General features: G+C 41.7%; 1 protein-coding gene across 3 annotated transcripts in view; it reads right to left on the bottom strand.

Annotated features, from left to right (window-relative positions):
* The window catches only part of anp32b (acidic (leucine-rich) nuclear phosphoprotein 32 family, member B), a 61,448-nt gene that overhangs the window by 20,507 nt on the left and 19,082 nt on the right, over positions 1-21,859 (bottom strand). The gene's annotated exons all lie outside the window — the stretch shown is intronic.

Below are 21,859 nucleotides of genomic sequence, written 5' to 3'. Positions count from 1 at the left end.
CATCAAACAAACCTTCCCAAAGAAATACCACTTTTATTTGGGATTTGTTTTTTTATTGAAAAACAGCAACAATGACAGACCACACAGAAGATAAAATAAAAGACATAGAAGCATCCTCCATTCCTTCCGTCTCTGGGTTTCTGCTAAACTCTGGCCCTCAGTAATTCGGCACCGTAACTCTTGCCATTCACCTCTGTGCTCCCTGACACACATCACTTTGCTCCTGAGTCACGTTCTCACTCCATCACTGACAATTACTTGAGCCAGGAGCTCTGAAAGTCACCTCTTCTCTGACCTTTATAAAGCACCCCTCAACCCTACCTGGAAAGTTCTAGATCACCTGTCTTAGTAAATCCTTATGTGACCAGGTGATACTTTGCTTTATGGGACCTCCTTCCATTCTTATAACCCTTGGGAAATTGTGCTTCATTAAAAGATTGTGTGCACTATAAACCTGATAATTCAGCATGTTTAGCATCAAAGTGATGCTACCCCAGCAGATTCTTTAGGTTACTGTATAACAGTCTTTGATTTTGCTTTTATTTGCAATGCGTTTGGTAGCATAATAAATTTTCCAGTGAACCTACAAGGTAGCAGGAAACATACAAGCCTCCTAGACCTTCGTTCTGGCCACAGAACTACACATCTCTTGAACCCTTATCCTCCAAGTTCAGTTAACATATAATGATTGTAATCACTGGTCACTGTTGAGGAGTAGAAAAGTTGCCAGAAAATGAACACTGTTTTAGTGATGTCTATTGTAGGATAATTATTGACCAGTATTCTGGAGAACTCACAACACTCTTTTCTGATGACCAAACAGTGCAGATTGGACATCAGTTTGAACTTTCATCCATGAGGTGGCACGTCCTACAGTTCATCCATTGCTACTGCACCAGTGTCAGCCTAGGACTTTGTCATTGAGTCACGGTGCATGAAATCAGGTCCCTCACACCACCTAGTCCGCACTGGCCATCCAACACCCATTCGCACTGTTCTCCCCATTTTCCTCTAAACTGCTCCCAGATTCTGCCATTCGGCCACACACCAGGAACGACTCACAGTAGACAACTCATCGACCACCTCACGTGCTTTTGGGTTGTAGGGATAAAACCGGAAACCCGCACAGTCCCAGGGAAAACTCGCAAGCTCTACACAGAGAGCACCCGAGGGCAGGATTGTACCTGGGTCACTGGAGCTGTGAGCAAGCAGTTCAAACATCATGCTGCTCCTGTGGCTTGCTTTGAAATCTCCTGAGACCTCTCAATTCAGGAAAAATTGTGCTACCCTGAGCCATGGTAGCTGTAAAATGTACTTTATAAAAAAAAATGCTTTGCCATCAAGACAAGTACCAGCATGAATGGGCACTGGGAACTTAAACTGCATCTCCTTTCACTTCTTTCATGTCTTTTTATTTCAGATGTAGAGCCTGTTATCTACATGCTGGCGGTATGTTTTCAGGCCAACCAAGCAATCCGGCGCTTAGCTGTCTCCGAGAGGGTTCCGTGACTGATCTCGCTCTCCCTTGATACTGTTGGAGGATGGTGCCGGGGCGAGATTTAATCGAAGCGGTTTGTGGATTGTGGACTCTAATTCACGTTTATGATGTGTTCTAGTTTCTGGTCGTTCCTTTTGCTTTTGTTGCTATGGTTTGGGCAATTTTTGTATCAGGGAGACGTGCAAATAATGAACACTGAGCTGAACTGCAATATGCTTTTTGATTTTGTATTTTATATTCGGTGTTTTTGCTCCTTTTTTGGGAGCCATTTGCATTTGGTTTTATTTTTGTGTATTGGGCTGGTATTTTTTTCTTCGAATGGTTGTTCTTTTGTTTCCTGGCTCTCTGCGGGGAAGACAAACCTCAGGGTTGTATGCTGCATTCACACTTTGATAATTAATGTACTTTGAACAGTTTCTTAACTAACTGGGTGGGCTGAAGACACCTTCAAAAGTATTTCCACAGGATTTAGTACACAATGGTTTGTAAGAACATTCTAGCATCTTCAAAGGAGAACCTGGAGACTAACATCAAGCAATACCATTAATTATTCCAGTTCCATCGATAATTAAACTGAAAAAATTGCACATCAGTCAAAAACATCCGAGCGAGAATACAGTAATGAGGTTTGGCTGCAGGATTTTTTTCACATGTCTTCCTTCTTCTCAAGGAGGGCCGTGTGCAGGCTGCTTGTATTTAACTAAGGAACAGCAAGGAAAACAGTCTTACTTTTATTCCTGCTATTTTGCACAAAATAAAGAATACCAAAGAATGTCAGAGCTCGGGATCAGATGATTTCTCCCCTAGGCCTTTAATGGAAGTAGGTGAGAAAACTGCGAATGCAAATATTATAGCCATCCAAACTTTTCTTCAATGAGAAGTTGTAAGCTACAGCTACCTAAGGTCCACACCTTAGGAAGGAGATCGGAATGATACTTGGGTTAAATTATGGCAGTGCAATTAAAGAACTCATTGAAGGATCAGAGGTGCAGAGGGTCGGCAACTTTAAATTCCTGGGTGTCACTATCCCAGAGGACCTGTCCTGGACCCATCATATAAATGTAACTGCAAAGAAAGCATGACAGCACCTCTACTTCCTTAAGAGTCTGGAGATTTGGCGTGACATCAAAAACTTTGACAAACTTCTACAGGCGTGTAGCGGAAAGTGCGCCGACTGGCTGCGTAACGGCCTGGTATGGAAATACCAACGCCTTTGAATAGAAAATCCTACTAAAGGTAGTGGACTCAGCCCAGTACATCATGGATAAAGCCCTCCCGACCATTGAGCACATGTACATGAGATGTTGTCATAGGAAAGCAGCATCTATCATCAAAGATCCTCACCACCCATGCCATGCTCTTTTCTTGCTTCTGCCATTGGGTAGAAGATACAGGAGCCTCAGGACTCACACCACCGGGTTCAAGAACAGTCACTACCCCTCAACCAACAGGCTCTTGAACAAAAGAGGATGACTGCACTCATCTATTGAGATGTTCCCACAACCAATGATCTCACTTTAAGCACTCAATCTTGTTATTTCATACTTCATTCTCTCATTATTTATTGCTATTTATTTATATTTGCATTTGCACAGTTTGTTGTCTTTTATGCTCCACTTGTTCTCTCATTGATCCTGTTTACAGTTACTATTCTATAGATTTGCTGAGTATGCCCAGAGAAAAAGAATCTCACGGTTGTATGTGGTAACATATATGTACACTGATAATAATTTTTACTTTTGAACTTTGAAAGTACGGCTGTATTGCCAGCAATCTAGGATACACATAGAACATAGAACAGTACAGGCCCTTCGGCCCACGATGATGTGCCGGCATTTTAACCTACTCCAAGATCAATATGACTATTGCCTCCATTTTTCTTTCATTCATTTGTCTATCTATGCGCTTTTAAATGTCCCCAACATATCTGCCTCTACAACCACCCCTGGCAGTGCATTCCACACCCCCACCAGTCTGTAAAAACCTACCTCTGATGTCCCTCCTTTATATTCTTCCGATCACCTTAAAATTATCACCTCTTACATTAGCTATTTCCACCCAGGGAAAAAGTCGCTGACCACTCTATCCATCCCTTCATCATCTTATGCACCTCCATCACATCATCACTCATCCTCTTTTCCTCCAGAGAAAAGCCCCAGCTCACTCAACTTACTCTCACAGGACCTGCTTTCCCATCCAGGCAGCATCCCGCTAAATCTCCCCCACACACTCTCTGAAGCTTCCTATAAATAGGGTATCAGAAATGAACACTTCAAGTGTGGTATAACCAAAGTTTTATAGAGCTGCAACATTACCTCGCTGATCTTGAGCTTGTTCTCCCAACATGCTAACCACCGTATCGACTTGAACAATGAAAGGGAGATGTTTTGGGTTATCAAGAGGAATTTTGTAATGGGAATAGAGGGAAATTATTTCAGTTGGCAGGATCCAGATAGAGGCAAAACTAAGACTAGGGAGTACTGAACCCAAAGCCTTTCAGAAATGAGAGCTGAATTTGAAAATGAAACAAGGACCATCTCAACAGAGATTTGAATCACTTTTCTTCTGGTGCCAGTTGATGCTACATCAAATATTAATTTTAAATGACTGATAGACATTTGCTAACAAGAGGTAATAAAGGTTATGAAGCACCATAATCTCATTCAGGCTCCAAATCTTCAAAGACATTGTATGCTCAAGTGATAATTTCTTTCAAGTTTTGTGACATCTGTGAAACCCATGTACACAGTAGGGAGTGACAGACACAAAATCATTCAGAATATGTGACCTAAACAGCTCCTTTCATTAGTTAGGACACCGATCAGGACCTGGAATCTAATTCTATATTCTCTTTTTTAATCCAACCAGTCTCACAGAACAGTGTGGCATTCCTCCAATATGGCCTTCCAAAATTAGATTTATTATCACTAACTTAGATGGCGTGGAATTTCTTGTTCACGGCAGTAGTACAGTGCAATTTATGATGCCCAAGACAACTGTTATGCCAAGTTAAACCAACTGCACCTGCCTGCTCAGTCTGCATCCCTCCATTCCTTGTTAATCTGCTCTTCCTGCCTCTTCAACATTGCTGAAATACCTGCTTCCTTCACTTCTTCAGGCATCACATTCCAGGCACCCAAACTCTGAGTAAAAAATATATTTGTAAATCTCCTTTAAAGTTCCCCCCATCACCTTAGAGCAATATCCTCTATCATTTGACATTTCAAATGGAGGAAAATGACTGTCTAACTCTTCTTTTCATAATTTTATATACTTCTACCAGGTTGTCTCTCAGCCTTCAACACTTCAGAGAAAGAAATAAAACTTTGCCCAACCTCTCTGCATAACTAATAATTTCTAGTCCAGCCAACATCGGGAAGAAGATGATGCCAGCAAACAATGCTACCGAGGGCAACGTCCTCAAGATGGTCACAAAGCAACTCCTTTCACGTCATCTATTTATTTCAGATATTGCTCTGCAACTGTATCTTTTACACATGTAGAGGTGTTTGATGTTTCTCTTTAAACTGGTTCCCTGGTTTTTCTTTGTTTCGTGGCCGTCTGTGCAGAACACGAATCTCAGGGTTGTATACTGCATACGTACTTTGAATCCTTGGAAATCCCATTGAACCTCTTTAGCACCTTCCATAAGGTTCCCCATCCTTCCTGTAATGGGATGACCAGAATCCATGAAATATTCCAAGTGCTGCTTAACAAAAGTTTTATGTTGCGAACTCTTCAGAATCAGGATTATTATCATTGACTTAGATGACGTGAAATTTGTTTTGCATCAACATAGTGCAAAGACAAAATTATTATAAATTACAGAAATAAATAGCTCATGTTCATGAGTTCATAGATTGCTCAGGCATCTGATGCTGGAGAAGAAGCTGTTTCTGAATTGCTGAGTGTAGGATTTCAGGCTCCTGGACGTCCTCCCCAATGGTAGGAGTGAGAAGATGGCATGTCCCAGATGGTGAGTGTCCTTCTTGAGACACCACCTTTTTGGTGTTGTTGATGGTGAGGAGGCTTGTGCCCATGGAGCTGGCTGAGTCTGTAGATTTCATGATCCAGCATTGGAGCCTCAACACCCAGCTGTGATTCAGCCTGAGCGCTCTCCATTGTACACAACAATATTTGCATGAGACTTTGGCCACTCTAAATGCAGTAGAGCTGCTGGCATACCTTCATTGTGATTGCATCAATACATTAGACCCAGGAATGATCTCTGAGATGGTGACAGCCAGGAACCTAAAGCTGCTCATCCTTTCCACCTTCTTGTACACAATGTCTAACCGATGAAGGTACAAATGCCACATGCCTTCTTTCCTACCCTTTTTTTGGTGTTTCTACTTTCAGGGAGCCATAGACTTGCACCCCAAGATCCCTCTGTAGGTCAATGCTCCTAAGAGTCCTGTCATTTTCTGTATAATTTCATCTTACATTTACTCTTTCAAGGTGCAACACCTCACACTTGTCCAGATTGAACTCCATCTACAATTTCTCCACCCAGATTTCCAATTTAGCCATTTCCTGCAGTATCCTTTAACAACCTTCCTCATGGTCCATAATTCTAATTGCTGTCTCATCTGCAAATTTGCAAGTCAGTCCAGCAGCATTTTTACCCAGATCATTACATCACTAAGAACAGATGGCAGCTCTTCTGCTAAGCTGGTGAATTTGGTCGCAGCGGTCTCCCTGAATCCAAACACAGGTGTAATTGTTCATCCTTTATGTCTTTTATATGATGACAAGGCACTATTGCATATTAAAAGCATCAAGTGCTACAGGTCTACCCCACTAGTGAGTTGTTCGATAGCAGAGGAGCTGGAGTTGTTGTGGACCATGTTGCTGCCCGCTATAGGAAGGTGTGCAGAAGCGGAAAATGAACGTCTTGGACTGGGTTTTTTTTGTGTGATCGGAAGACCCTGTTGGACATTGGTAATATGGAATGCTGCAGGTCCAGTTCACTGGCTTGTTAGGGAGGCTGAAGGTGGGGGATCCGTGTGGATCAGGTTCTCGTGCCGCAGAGTCGACAGTCGCTCGGGGAGGAGACACCCGAGGCGGTGTGGCACGGTGGGTGCCCCTTCCTGGGTTGGGGCTGGCCCTTCCAGATGGTGCTGCCCTCCAGTGTTCGCTCAATGGAAGTCCAGCTGGATTGAGTTTATCTGTGACTGCACTAGTGCGTGATGATCGGACTGCTGCGCGCTCGTTCTTGCTGACAACATCTCATGCACCATCAATCTACAGGACATGGCACTCAGGGACTTGAGCCACATTATTATATTTTGTATGATTGCTGTCATAATTTTATGTGCTATATGTGCCTTGTGCTGTGTGTGACTATTGGTACTGTGTTTGGCACCTTAGCCTCGAAGGACACGGTTTTGTTTGGGTCTTCATGTGTGATTGAATGCTGATTGAACTTGTACTTGAACAGCTGTCCCAGCACTAATTCCTGCAGAACACCATTAGTCACAGATGCCCCAGTCAAAGAAACACTGCTCCAACACCAACATCTATTTTTTTCCCCAAAAGGCCAAACCAGCTTTGAACCCAGTCTAGCAGATCAGCAAGGATTCCACTGCCTCAATCTTCTTGATCAGAAGATCCCACCATGCTGGATCTTGTTGAATGCTTTAACTAAACTCCTTGGAGACATCACTGTCCTCCTTCATTCATCTTTGTCACTTCCTCAAAAAAAATTGCATGGTATGCCTTCCTCCCAAATAAAAACAATGCTATCCCTAATAACTTCATGCTTTTCCAAAGGTGAGAAAATCTTACCCCCAATAATCTTCCCCAATAGTTTCCCCACCACTGATGCAACTTTCAGTCGCCTATAATTTCCGAGTTTGTCCCTATTGCCTTTCTCCAACACAGCAACAATACTGGGTATTCGCCAGTCCTCTGGGATCTCGCCTGTGGCTAAAGGGATTATAAAGGTCTCTATCAGGGCCCTAGCAATTTCCTCAGCTGCTTCTCTCAATAAACAGAAACAGATCCCAACAGGCCCTGGGGACTTATCCAGCTTAATGTTCTTCAAAAGACCCAACAGTTTCTCCTTTTTGCTATCAGCATGTCCTAATAGCTACAGGAATGTGCAAAAGTCTTGGGCACATATATATAGCTAGAGTAATTTTATGTATTGCACTGTACTGCTACTACAAAAGAACAAAAAATTAATAAATGTGAGTGATGATAAACCTGATTCTGATATGGGCCACTATTGTGGACATAAAGTGGGAAGGGGGAGGGAGCAGAAAGCACCAGCGAGATGTTTTTTAATGATCAGTAAAACAGTTGCTTGGATTCAAATTAACTTGCCTGGTGCCTCAGGGCTGGGTGTATCTGCACCCATGCCACCCCCCGCCCCTACCCCTGGCACTTCTTCTCTGCCATCTGCCCCACACCCCTCCCATGGTGCTCCGTCCTTGCCATTCCCAATATCCTTTGCTATCGCCAGATTTAGAAACTCACTCTCTGCTCCACGTTGACAAACACAGTACCGTGCAAAGGTCTTCAGTATATACACACACATATATTTCAGTCTTCAAGATCTTCCTTTCTTTTCATATCATCATTTGCAACATTTCTATTCGTCCAAGGCTTCCTATCCTTGTGATCCCTGTCTTTCACCCTCACAGAAACATTTCAGTCCTGAATTCTGATCCAACTGGCCTTTAAATAATTCCCATGTCGGATTTGGACTTACCCAATAATAGCTGCTCCAATCTACTCTCTCCATTTACTGTCTAATACTGTAGCAAATAGCCATCCCTCAATTTTGAACTTCTGCCCACCCCTGATAGCAGTACAGTGGATTCTGGTTAACTGGGACAGTTGAAACAAGTAAATTTCGGCACAATTCAGCGGCTGCCCCAATTAGTCAAAGTTTCATGAAAATAGTTAAAAACATATTTTTTAAAAACTGAGTGACTAATTATGTACTTAAATGAAACACAGAACAAGTTAAAACACTACCAATGCTACTATAATACTATAAAACTGTGCATTAGTTCCTAATAGTTATTGGAGGAATTCATCCACAAAAATCAGCACAGACACCGTCATATAACACTGTCAATAACTGCAATTTCCAAGTCTTCATTTTCAACATATCATTCAACGTGATTGTCAACACCTTCAAATCCTTCATAGTTCCAAACTTGTGGAAGCAGTGAAACCATCTCATATTCACTCCCGGTCATTTTTGGGGCAGCTGCTTATTTGGGACAACTCTAAAAGAATCGATAAAATAGCTAGGATTTTCTTTGTTTATTTGAGACACAATGCCACTTAATTGGGACAGAAGATGGCTGCTGAACAGCTTTTTAACTAGTGTCAGTTATGTGCCCTTGTGTGGCCATTAGACAACACTGTGCTTCCAGCAAACAGTTTTAAAATAGCATCAATACGTGTGTTTGTGTTCAAAAAGCAATTAAAGTTGGCCCTCCTTATCCACGGGGGATTGGTTTCAGGACTCCCTGAGGATACCAAAAAACATGGATGCTCAAGTCGGTGGACTTTAGGACCCGGCGGAGCTCCGGACCTTATTTAGCCTGTCTCAGTGTGGTGGACTTTAGGACCCGGCAGAGCTTGGGACCCACCGCCCGCAGTGTTTCTGTTCCGGAAAACGATCACGATTGAAAATAAAGTGGAAATAATAGTGATCGGAAAGAGGTGAAACGCCATCGGTCATTGGAAAAGCGTTAGGCTACAGTAGGTCAATGATCGGAACAATTTTAAAGGATAAAATGAGTATAACGAAGCATGTGAAGGCCCTGCCCCAATGAAAGCTACAATTATTACTCAGCAATGCAGTGGTTTAGTTATTGAAATACATATGTTTCTGAAGTGTTTTATATGCATAGAAATGTAAAATATATACTATATACTAAGACAAACGTTTGACTGACACTAAATAATACCGGATGTACCTGTTCCGATTTAGAGAACTTCCATTTTTTTTCCGATTCTCGATCCATGTTAACCCACACATATCCTCCTGTATACTTTAAATCATTTCTAGATTACTTATAACACAATGTAAATGCTATGTCAATAGTTGTTAGACTGTATTGTTTAGGGAATAATGACAAGAAAAAAAAAGTCTGTACGTGCTCAAACAACGAGCACTGGAGAGAAAACTTCTGGGTTTTCCCGATGCGGAGTTGGTTGAATCCGCGCATGCGGAACCCGCGGATAAGGAGAGCCGACTGGATTTTTACCACTGATAATTCTGAATTATTTTGCTCAGTGGCTTCAAGCATTCAGGTTTGGAGATGCCAGAAACTCCCAGGAGTGAAAATGAGACGATTTCACTACTTCAAAAAGTTAGGAACTACAAAGAATTTGAAGGTATCAACAATCATCTTGAATGTTGCAATGAAAACAAAGATTTGGAGGATGCAAACATCAACAGTATTGTATGAAGGCAGTTCCTTATCTGCACTAGGTGTTTGTGCTGATTTTGTTCATTTACAGTCAAAAGAACGTGATGTGGATGAATTCTTTCATCTATATTAGGAACTAATACACAGTTTTATAGCACTACAGTAGTATTGGTAGTGTTCTAATTTGTTCTGTATTTCATTTAAATAGACAATCTGTTACACAGTTTGTTTGTTTTTTAAATACCTTTTTAACTACTGTACTTCCATGAAACTTTGGCTAATTGAAGTGGCCAGTTAATTAGGCCAAAACGTATTGGTCCCGATGTGTCCCAATTAACTGGAACCCAGTGTGTACAAAATTATGAGGGGCCAAGATAGGATAGTCAGGGACTACAGTATTTCAACTCCAAAGCAGAAATGCCAAATACTAAAGGGCGTAGGTTTAAAGTGAGAAGGGAAAATATTAAGAGACTGAACAGGCAACTTTTTAAAAGATATGAATAGAAGGAGTGGCAGGTGCCTGGAATGCACTACCAGGTAAGGTGGTGGAAGTACATAAACAGCAATGTTCAACAGGCATTTGGAAAGCCATTTGATAAGGCAGGTGGGAATAGCAACCTGGATGGCATAGAACCTTGGTTCACAGGGCCTGTTCCTATGCTGTTCTATGTCTCATGCCTGCTCTTATCTTTGTTCATAACTACTGTGAAATTTATTGCTATGATCACTGCTCCCAAAATGGTCTCCCACTGAAAATCTGATCACCTGGCTAGGGTCATTACCCAACACAAGGTCTAGTATGGCCACTTCCCTAGATGTACTATCTAGATACTATGTCATGAAACCCTTTGGATGCACCTAACACATTCCAAGCCTCTGGCACGAAAGAGGTCCCAGTAAATAATGGGAAAATTAATTTATCCACTAAAACAACTCAGTTGATTTTACAATCTTTCCATAATCCGAATACATATCTGTTTCTCCATCTCCTGCAGTGTCACCCTATGGTGACTGTTGCATCTCTCTTTCTTCTGAGCTCAATGCATATTGCCTCACTGGATGATCCAGATCATCATCTCCTTCTGCAAGTGTGACATTTTCCATGATCAGTAACGAAACTCTTTTATTGAGTAGCTGCACGGACATACGTCTCTACCAATGGAGGTAAAAGGCATTCCTTCCCTCCGCTGGGTTGCAAGCCACCCTTGGACCAGGTATACCACCTGCTTAGCCCCCTGGATCAGGGTCACGTGAAGCCATTGCAGCTGGTGGTGGGTGGTCGTATGAGCAGCTAGTGCACATCATAAGTCCTGGCAATGCAGCCACTGACACCAGGCAGACAATCTCAGAAGAGTATTGATAATGGCGGGGGTCACCCATCTCGTAAAGGCACTGCCCAGAAGGCGGCAATGGCAAACTGCTTCTGTAGAAAAATTCGTCAAGAACAATCACGGTCATAGAAAGACCATGATCATCCACGTTATACATAATGAACCAACCTCTTTTATATCCCTATCACATCTGAAACAACCAACTCTTGAAACATTGAGTGCCAGTCCAGCTCTTACTCTCTGTAACGGCCAGAACACCATAGTTTCACGCACTAATCCAAGCTCTAGGTGCATGTGCCTCATTCATAATACTCTTGGCATTGAAATAAATATGCCTACCTTCTCCTCAATCCCCTGACTTGCTCATTGCTACTTTTCCCATCTCAGCTAATGGAGATTGGGGTCAAGTCTGGTGACTGGTTATTCTTTATGGCTCCGTTTTAAGATGCATTTGTCAAGCAAAGAGAATCTCCAAAAACTTAAACCCATCTATAAAATATGGGCTAAAGTATCATATAAAATGTACAGCACAGGAATCAGGCCATCAACCCAAGTTACTTCATATACCTTCTCCACTTCACTCATTGCAATTTATCAATATAACCTCTATTTCTTCTATTCATTTATTTATCTGGCATCCCCTTAATATTATTCACCTCAACCCAACCTTGAACTGGTGTGTTCCACCTTCTCAAGACCCTCTTCATAAAGAAATTACTGCTGAACTCCTGATTGAATTTATTAGCAATCACCTTGAGTTAAATACACTTTACTTTGGTCTCATTCACAAATGAAAACATTTTTCCTTCAACTACTCTATCTCACATCTTCATGCAATTGAAGATCAGCTCCAGGCCACCTTGCACTCTTCTTTTTTCAAGAGAAAGAAATAAATAAGAAAATAACACTCCACCTTTAGGCAAAAAACTGTGAAAGTTAATTATTACTGTCCTCTTGCTATAGGATTTGATTTGCTGTAATTGTATTGGTTTCCTCTCTTTTTCCAAGTCAAACCCACTAGATAATAGCTTCAGGCATCAATAAAAGCAAATATGGAAGACACAGCAATTGTGAATTTTCTCCTGATTAAACGAAAATCGGCTGCTCACAATGAATTCAGTGCGAGTTCAAAGACAGTTACTATCCTTCAACTTGTTATAATCTTTTTTCTGCTTAAGGCTTATCCTGAACTCAGGCATTCATTTCCTCATTAGGGCTTCCAAAATACAAATGAACCTATTTGTTCTTCATTCCCTCCTAGGACCTGAGGATTGAGAACAAGGTAGGCATTTATTTGTAAGCACATTTCCATATGAGAAAAGGGGCACTGAGCTGCTTTCATTAATGGCCGCATTCTTAGTGACAAAGAAAGATACAAGAAAACAGACTCTTCAGCCCACTAAATGTGTACCAAATATCAACCATGCATTTACACTAATCCTACAGTAATGCCATTATTTATTCTCCCCATGTTCATCATCAATTACCTTACTTACTTTGACCTATACACAATGCTCCAAATGTGATCTCACCAAGAGACGTAAGAGACTCCTGAAGCAACAGACCGGTAGAACTTCATCTTGGTCCATGGGACAAACATGGGTTAAACACCTGAGGTTGCATTACTGATGATGTGACCAGTACACACCCGGTTTATTAAACCAAGTGGTGTCGGACCACGATAATGAAAGGCATGGGCCAGATTAACCTGGCTTCACTACACAAGCCTATCCGCCATAGCACCTCATACCTCAGCCCTCAATACTCCGCAGCTTTACCTCTCCCAGCCACACATATACATCCACCAGCCCTACTCAGATTGAGCCACATTTGCCTCAGAGTGTCAACAATTCCTCTCCACCCCTCACTTAGCCTGTGAGTTCCACCAAAAGCAGATTATTTGTTGCTTCATATCCTTTTTTGATTGCTTTAGTTTTATGGGTGCTCCTTTTTTTGTTGCTATTTGGCAGACTGGTTCTGCAGCCTACAGTCAACGAACAACACCGCACTAGATTGAACTGAACTGAGCTGAGCTGTGCTGAAACTTAACATTCCTGGACTGCTTTGTTGACCTTGTGGTTTGATGTTTTATATTCTGTGTTTATTGCTCATTTCTTCTTGCTGTTCACGTGATTTGTTCTTATTTTTTGCATTGGGGTTTGAACTTTTTCTTTGAACAGGTTCCATTGTTTATCTTTGTTTTGCGGCTGTCTACGAGAAGACAAATCTCAGAATTGTATACTGCATACATACTTTGATAATAAATGTACTCTGAATCTTTAAATCTTTGAATATCAACTCCCCCTGGATCTGCCATTCACCTATGCCCTAAGGACAACTTACGACCTACCAAACCACACTTCTTTGGTTTGTGGGAGGAAACCTGCGTGGTCATAGCAAGCACGCTGAAACTGCATAATGGCAGCAACTGAGGTCAGGTTTGAACTTGGTTCGCTGGTGTTGAGAGACATCAACTCTACAAGCTGCTCCAAGGTGTCGCCATCTGGGAAAGTTATTTCCACAGTGCTATGTAGTAGGGCTTTGCAAGATTTTCACCCAGTGACGAAGGAACACTGACATATCCAGTGCCTTGGACTAGGACCGGAATTTCTGGTTCTCCAACGCAACCTCTGCTCCCTTCCTTCTTCGTAACTGATACCACAAATTTCACAATTTAGGAAGGGATATTAAACAGGAAGTTTGAGAGAATGCTGATGCTGCAATCTGAAGAAACACACAAAACACCAGCAAACGTCAGTGGTTCAGGCAGCAGCTATGGAGAAAAATTTCGGTCGATGTTTCATGTCAAGACCCTTCATCAGGACTGCATTTCGGATGTAGGAATACACTTTCCCTACTCCTCTAAAATCACTTCTTTGTCTGTTCTGTGTAAACTGTTGTGGAAACATTAATTGGTTAAAATTTGGCAGAATTGTACACCACAGGAAGCTATTCACACCATCACTAACTTTTAAACATTTACTCCCTCTCTTCATTGACTGATTCGGCCCCTATAACTGCATGTAACTTTCTTTTCAGGTACTTATCTTAACCTTTAGAATTGACACTAAAATTTAAAATGAAGGAATGCATCACTCCGTTGATAATCCAGTGAATGCAGCTCCCCACACCCCGTCTCTGTCCATCCCTACAATGCCCTTAAAACATTTATCTAGCATTCAATACTAAGTCAAGTGAACCTTCTTCCCATCGTATATTGTAAAGATCAAAGCTTCAATTTCCAAACCACTGACTCATCCCTTGCCCTACTGTTTGAAAATGATAAGCTTGGCACCATAGAGCCATGGAAAAGTACAGCACAGAAGCAGGCCCTTTGGCCCATCTCATCTGTGCTGAGCCATTTAAAGTGCCTACTCCCATCAACCTGCACCAGGACCATAGTCCTCCATACCCCTACCGCCTATGTACCAATCCAAACTTCTCTTAAACACTGAAATTGAGCTCACCTGCATCACTTGCACTGGCAGCTCATTCCACCCTCTCACAACCCTCTGAGTTTCCCCTCATGTAACCCTTAAACTTCTCACCTTTCACCCTTAACCATGACTTCTAGTTGTGCTCCTACCCATATATCAGTAAGAAATAGGTTTGGGAGCGCACATCTGTTGGATCAATAATGCAATCTATTTTCATCAGTCTTAGCTCTATCACATGCTATATCCTATGTGAAACCAGGAACAACAAAATCTACATCATAAAACCAACAGATACAGGATGCAAAAAGGCTCTTTGACCACCAAGTCTATGCCGACCACTTGCACTGATCCAATCTTAACATATTTTATTTGCTCCACATTGTCAAGAGCTCCCCCCTCAGATTCTACTAACAAATCCAGAATCAAGTTCATTATCACTAACGTATGTCATGAAAGTGGTCATTTTGCATCAGTTCAGTGCAATACATAAAATATACTACCAATTATAATACAAAAAAAAGCGAGATATTTGTTCATTGTCTCATTGTCCATTTAGAAACCTGATGGGAGAGGGGAAGCAGCTATTCCTAAAACATCTGTGTCCTCAGGCTCCTGTACCTCATCCTTAATGGTAGCATTGAGAAGAAGGCATGTCCTGGCTGGTGGAGATCACCAAACTTGCTTATATACAGCTTCACTTTCAAAATTCTCATCCTTGTTTTCAGATCCATTTGACCTCGCCTCAACCGGGCCCCACAATTTACTAACGCATCTGCCCCAATTACATCTTAGCAGGCACCTCCCAGCTTCTCCACAACTGCACCACTGATACCAAACCAGCAGCTGGCAAGCTCCAAATATTGCTGTCTGAACCTCTCCATCTCTTGCTTCTTTTAAGATGTTCCACAGAACTTTGTTCAAATGTTCAGACATCTGCTTTCAAAAACAGGAGAAATCTCCATTTGTTGCTCAATCGTCTGCCTTAACATCTCAGTGACTGATTCTGTATGAGTGTTCTTAAAATCATTTAAGTTGGAGTACAGTAAAGGTAAAAAATCATTTCTCTCCAGAGTTCTTATATCTCTCTCCTCCTTTTTCATTGTTATATTTGACCACCATGCCTTTGGCTTTCTTGCATCGTAAGCTCTTGTGTGGCTTAAATCATTTATATTAATTTCACATCCATTTAGAGGTACTTGTAAACTTCCACCATGTTATACGGCATAATATGAATCAAAGTTGTTGCTCTGTAGTCGTGTATATGTTATGTTATCCAACTTCAACTGTATAGCCTTGAGAATGCTACAAATAAGCCTTAATGTCTCCAGGCTAATGGCAGAAACAACTGCTGGCCTACAGTAAAACAATGAACAAACTGCCCTTGAGAAGGGATGGTGTTGATCTGCAGATCGTGCAACAAAGACAACTTAATTATTCTAAAATTACAATCTTACAGCCAACTGTCACTAAACAAGATGAGGATATCAAAATGGTTTGAGGAGTGGGGGCAAGAATAAAAACTTGTGGATGTTGTACAGAAAGATTTACAAGCAAATTCTAAACAGGTTCTTAACTTGTGGTTAAGCCAGTAATAGTGGGCCATCACTGCTCACTCTTTTATGGAAGCCAAGAACATGAGTGACTTAACCATAAATAATGCAACCCAGGAACTGAAATGTGTAACATGTGATGTACAATGACAGAGAAACCAATAGTAAGGGGGATCCAACAACAAACCAAAGGAAAAAGCTCTAAGGAACCGAGTAAATGATGAGGAGCCATTGGCTATGTTAGCGGCCATAGAGAAGGATTGCTGAAGGCAAATAGTTAAGCTACTGTAGATCTACTGACCCATTTTACTAAAGCTGCCCATCTTGGAGCACCTAATATCCAATTAAGTTGCAATCATTAAGCATAGTTATGTTTGCAATACAGAAAACATGGGAGGTAATTTGTACAGAGCCAATTTTCTTCTTGCTGGTGCTACTTGAGGGATATATTTTAATTAAGGCAGTTTTGATAGCTTCCTCAGTGAGCTGGCCAACCCCGTTTAACATCCAAAACAAGGTGCAGCATTCTCTCAGTACTGTGTTGTAGGGGTAGTCTGGAATTTTGGTTTCAAACTTCGGAGGATTGGAACGCTCTGGAGCAAAAGGAAAAGGGTGCAATTCACTAAGCCATTACGTGCATGAGCAAAGAAAAAAATCTAGTTTTAGGGACGACATATTCTCCAGTCTTGAGACCTACCATTTGGACTGCCTTTGGGCTGTTATTTCATCCCATTACCAAACCCTTTGCTAGTATTCTTTTGGCTTTTAATTCCAATTGGCCAGCTGCATTCCATCCTTTCCTTTATTCCACCAAATCTCATAAGCACCATACTACCAAATGAAACATTAGTTCTCTCTGACCCACCGAGTACTTCGATCAATCGCAGGTAAACAACCATGCCTGCTTATTTTCAATAACAACCGTGTGTACAGAAGGGCAACGGTGGCCAAACTGCATAACTCCTGCTTTCGTAACAGTTTATTATGTCTGGACTCACAGGAATTCATGTTATTCAGCCTTCTGATTTTTTGCCAAATGAGAAGGAGCTCACCACCTTATCCCTTACAGCTTACCAGCTCTTGGTCTGTAGCCATCAAGTTCTCCTTCAACTACATCTTTAAGACCATGCCACCATAAGATACAGGAGCAGAGTTAGGCTACTTGGCCCATCGAGTCTTCACCGCCATTTCATCATGGCTGATCCATTTTCCCTTTCAGCCCCAATATCCTGCCTTCTCCCGGTATCCCTTCATGCCCTGACTAATCAAGAATCTGTCAATCTCTGCCTTACATACCCAATGACCTAGCCTCCACAGTCACCAGTGGCAATTAATTCCACAGATTCACCACTTTCTGGCTAAAGAAATCCTGATCTCCATTCTACCAGGATCTCCCTTTATTCGGAGGCTGTGTCCTCTAGTCTTTGACTCCACCATAGGAAACATCCTCTCCACATCCACCCTCTCAAGGCTTTTCCATATTCAACGGGTTTCAATGAGGTCACCCCTTGTTCTTTTGAATTCCAGTGAGTAGAAGCGTAGAGCTATCAAATGTTCTTCACATGTACAAGGGGTGATTGATAAGTTCGTGGCCTAAGGTAGAAGGAGTCAGTTTTAGAAAACCTAGCACTTTTATTTTTCAACATTGTCCCCTCCTACATTTACACACTTAGTCCAGCGGTCATGGAGCATACGGATCATGGACCTCCAGGAAGTGTCCACAGATGGGTGATTGATAAGTTTGTGGCCTAAGGTAGAAGGAGATGAGTTATACAGCTCTTGTTACATGCACATGCACTTCAACTCTTTAAGTGATTATGCAGAAAGTTTGAAGTTAATTACTTATCAGTTAATAACTCATTGGGGTGATTGATAAGTTTGTGGCCTAAGGTAGAAGGAGATGAGTTATTAACTTCAAACTTTCTGCATAATCACTCAGAGTTGAACTGCACGTGCATGTAACGAGAGCTGTATAACTCATCTCCTTCTACCTTAGGTATCAATCACCCATCTGTGGACACTTTCTGGAGGTCCAAGATCCTTATGCTCCATGACCGTTGGACTAAGTGTGTAAATGTAGGAGGGGACTATGTTGAAAAATAAATGTGTTAGGTTTTCTAAAATTGACTCCTTCTACCTTAGGCCCCGAACTTATCAATCACACCTCATAAGTATGCTACAAGATTAAAATTCCAAAGTTATAGAATAAAGATGTAGTCGAGGAAGAATTTGATGATTATATTCAGGCAATATCTGAAATTTGCACCACTTTCTGAAGAGAAAAATGAAATATCTCAACTCCTTGTTCAAATTACTTTAAAAATCTATGCATCCTTAATCTACAGTAAGGGAATTAAGTTTTTTTTTCTTATCCATACCATCTCTGTCACTCATTATTGGATTTGCATTGATTAAATCTTCTCTTGGCCTGGTAAACAACCCCAGCCTAGTTAAATCGAAGGCACTGAGGAAATGGCCACCGCTGGTGAAACGAGATTGCATTCAGGATCAAGGAGAGACTCTAAAAGTTCACTGAATTTGAAGGCTCCTGCAGGAGAGCCACGACATTAGATAGACCATTCCATGTGGTCATCCACCCTTCACTGGAGACATCTGAACTTGTACAACACATTCCTCAGGAATACTCTGTACTCCAAAGACCCATGAGACAACAAAGTGCATTTGAAACAAGTTTTCATTGCAACTAAGCAGCAACAAGAATGGTGCAAACATTCACTCGCAAAATTCCATGAATTGTTCATGTCCTAAAACCTAAAGAGGGGCTTTCTAATTGGCAATGAACTTCATGCTCTGCGGGGTACTAAAGTGTGTGAATGGCCAACAAACTGCATTCTAAATTATTGTAACAGTTGCAATGTCGTAAACAATCGTAAAACTCTGATATCAGTTTTAAGTGCCAATACTGTGGGCAGCTCTGAGTAAAAGCCTTAATTTTCACACCCAAGACCACGTAGCTGGCATTTCTAGTGAAAAACTAGAGAACTATGAAATCTCTTCAAGGGATGCCTGCCCTGAAGTTGATTAATTCCTCTCTTTAACGGGAGCTTAGTGAAACCCTCTCTCACTGCTGCCCTCTGACTTTTTAACCACGTAATCTCCCAGACAGCCACAGATACCTTTCCCCACCCATCTGGCTTCACCTATCATATTCTCCTTCCCCTCCCCCCACCTTTTTTTATTCTGGCGTCTTCCCCCTTCCCTTTCAGCCCTGAAGAAGGATCTCACCCCAAAGTGTCGACTGTTTACTCCCTTCCAAAGATGCTGACAGACCCGCAGAGCTCCTCCAGCATCTTGCACATATTGCCAAGGTACCTGCAATGTAGGTTTTCTGGGCAGATATCAAATCAGAGCCCCCTCAACTCTCTAAACTGTATACAAAAGATGTGTAGTGTTCTTCTCAAAGTCCTGGTCAATATTTAGCCCTCAACCAACATCAATTAAATAGATTTTCTGATGATTATCACGTTGCTATCTGTGAGAACTGACAGCTGCTCAGTTTCTCATTTAAACAGTAAATACAGGTCAAAGATACTGCATTGGTTGTAAAGAACTGTATAAAAACAGACGCAGAACCACCTTATCCAAATAGAACCTCGGTTTCCTCTCCTGAACATACAAAATAAACGCTGTTAAGATGCATCCAAAAGATCAGCACCACCTAGTGGTCACTTGTAGAACAACTGTTCAAGGGTGCCTTATCAGTTAAGGAAAGATTAAAGCAGATAGAGGAAGGAACTAACAAGAGAGAATCTGAAGATGCTGGAAATCCAAGCAACACACAAATGAGAAAGAACTATGTGTGAAAACAAAATAATTGTTCCAGGTGCCAAAAGATGTTAATGCAAGACATGGAGAATGAATTGTAGAGAATGTAATACAGTTGCTTTGTTTTATAAAATACAAATAGCTACATAGAAACGTCCAATTCCAAAATCGTCGTTTGATTTCAGTTCCACAATAAATGCAGATGCAGATCATAACAGAAGTTGCAGTAAATCTGAACAGATCACTGATTAGCCTCTTTTGAGATCATTGCTTCCAAATCTGGCCATCATACACTAGGAAGAACAGCATGTAGCCAAGCTTGCAGACAACATGTATACTAGCAGGGGTTATCGACCAATTCAATAGGATATAGATAAGTTGGAAATATGGGTGGAGAGAGGAGGTTCGCAAGGATAATTACAGGAACGAAAGGGTTATCATAGGAGGAATGTTTGATGGCTCCGGGTCTGTATTCACTGGAATTCAGAAGGATTGGGGGGGGGGGGAATCTAATTGAAACCTTTAGAATGTTGAAAGGCCTAGACAGAGTAGATGTGGAAAGGATGTTTCCCATGGTGGGAGAGTCTAGGAGGCCAGGTTGTTGGGTGTATTTAAGGCAGAGCTTGATAGGTTCTTGATAGGACATGGCATCAAAGGTTATGGGGAGAAGGCCGGGAACTGGGTTTGATGAGGAGCTAGAGAAAAAGGATCAGCCCTGATTGAATGGCAGAGCAGGCTCCATGGGCCAGATGGCCTAATTCTGCTCCTGTGTCTTATGGTCTAAGAGATAGAAGGTGAAGTTTAATCCAGACAAGTTTGAGTTGTTGCACTTTGGGAGGTCAAATGTTTGAGTAAAATATACAGGAGGTGACAGAAACTTTAGGAACACTAATATGCAGAGGGACCTTAGGATGACGATTCATGCTGTTGCTCTCTGTAGGTGGATGGGTTGGTAAAGCAGGCACTGTGGCTTTTCTTTTACACAGGATGCGGTAGGCGCCGATGTGGACGGGCGGCAGTGGCTGGTGGAAACAATATGTCAATGTTTGAGATAAACATATGAACAGGCAGGGAATGGAGGGATAAAACATTTGTAAACAGATGGGACTAGTTTAGTTTGATATTCTGGTCAGCACAAACATTGCGGGCCAAAGGGCCTCCTCCTGTGCTGCACACCTTTCCACATTCTAAAGCTGTGGGTAAAGTGGGGAAGATTTCTCCGAGGATTCCTAGGATGAATGGCTTCAGTTATGTGAGAACAGGGGAGAGGCTAGGGCAGTTCTCATCACAGAAGATCGAGGGAAGATCTAATAGAGCCACTTAAAATGTTTATTTTTTAAAACAAGGAGAGATTTGTTTCTGCTTGCAAAAAGTCCAGAATTATGTTAAATGAAAGTAATTCAAACACACCATGAAGAAATTGGGGAGAATGTAGTTTGTGCAGCAAGGTGGAATTTGAAATGTACTGCCTTCAAGGATAATGGAATCAATGTTGGCATTCAAAGGCTAAGTGTTTGAAGAGAAATTGGTCCAGGGTTATAATGGGCAGTGTGCCACAACAAATAAGCAAACAATTCTTTAGAAGAGCTGGCACTGACATGATGGGCTGCAAGGCATGTGGTTTCAGTGCAAGGCAGAATAGCGCTGTTACACTCTGTATAATCCTTAAAATGAAATGGTGAAGTCAATTGAGCCTTCTGCCTGCTCAATAGCTGTCATATTGAGAACTGTGGGACCCAACATTACTCCTTAAAATTAGGCCACCAACATTTACAACAATTGAATTTCATTTTGGTGGGATCACCTGCACAATGAACAGCTGCTCCACTGGGACCATCAGAAAGTATGTGATGAGCAAGCC

Source organism: Hemitrygon akajei, chromosome 6, assembly GCF_048418815.1.
Source record: "Hemitrygon akajei chromosome 6, sHemAka1.3, whole genome shotgun sequence".
NCBI classification, from domain to species: Eukaryota; Metazoa; Chordata; class Chondrichthyes; order Myliobatiformes; family Dasyatidae; genus Hemitrygon; species Hemitrygon akajei.
This window is presented reverse-complemented; position numbering and strand designations above follow the sequence as displayed.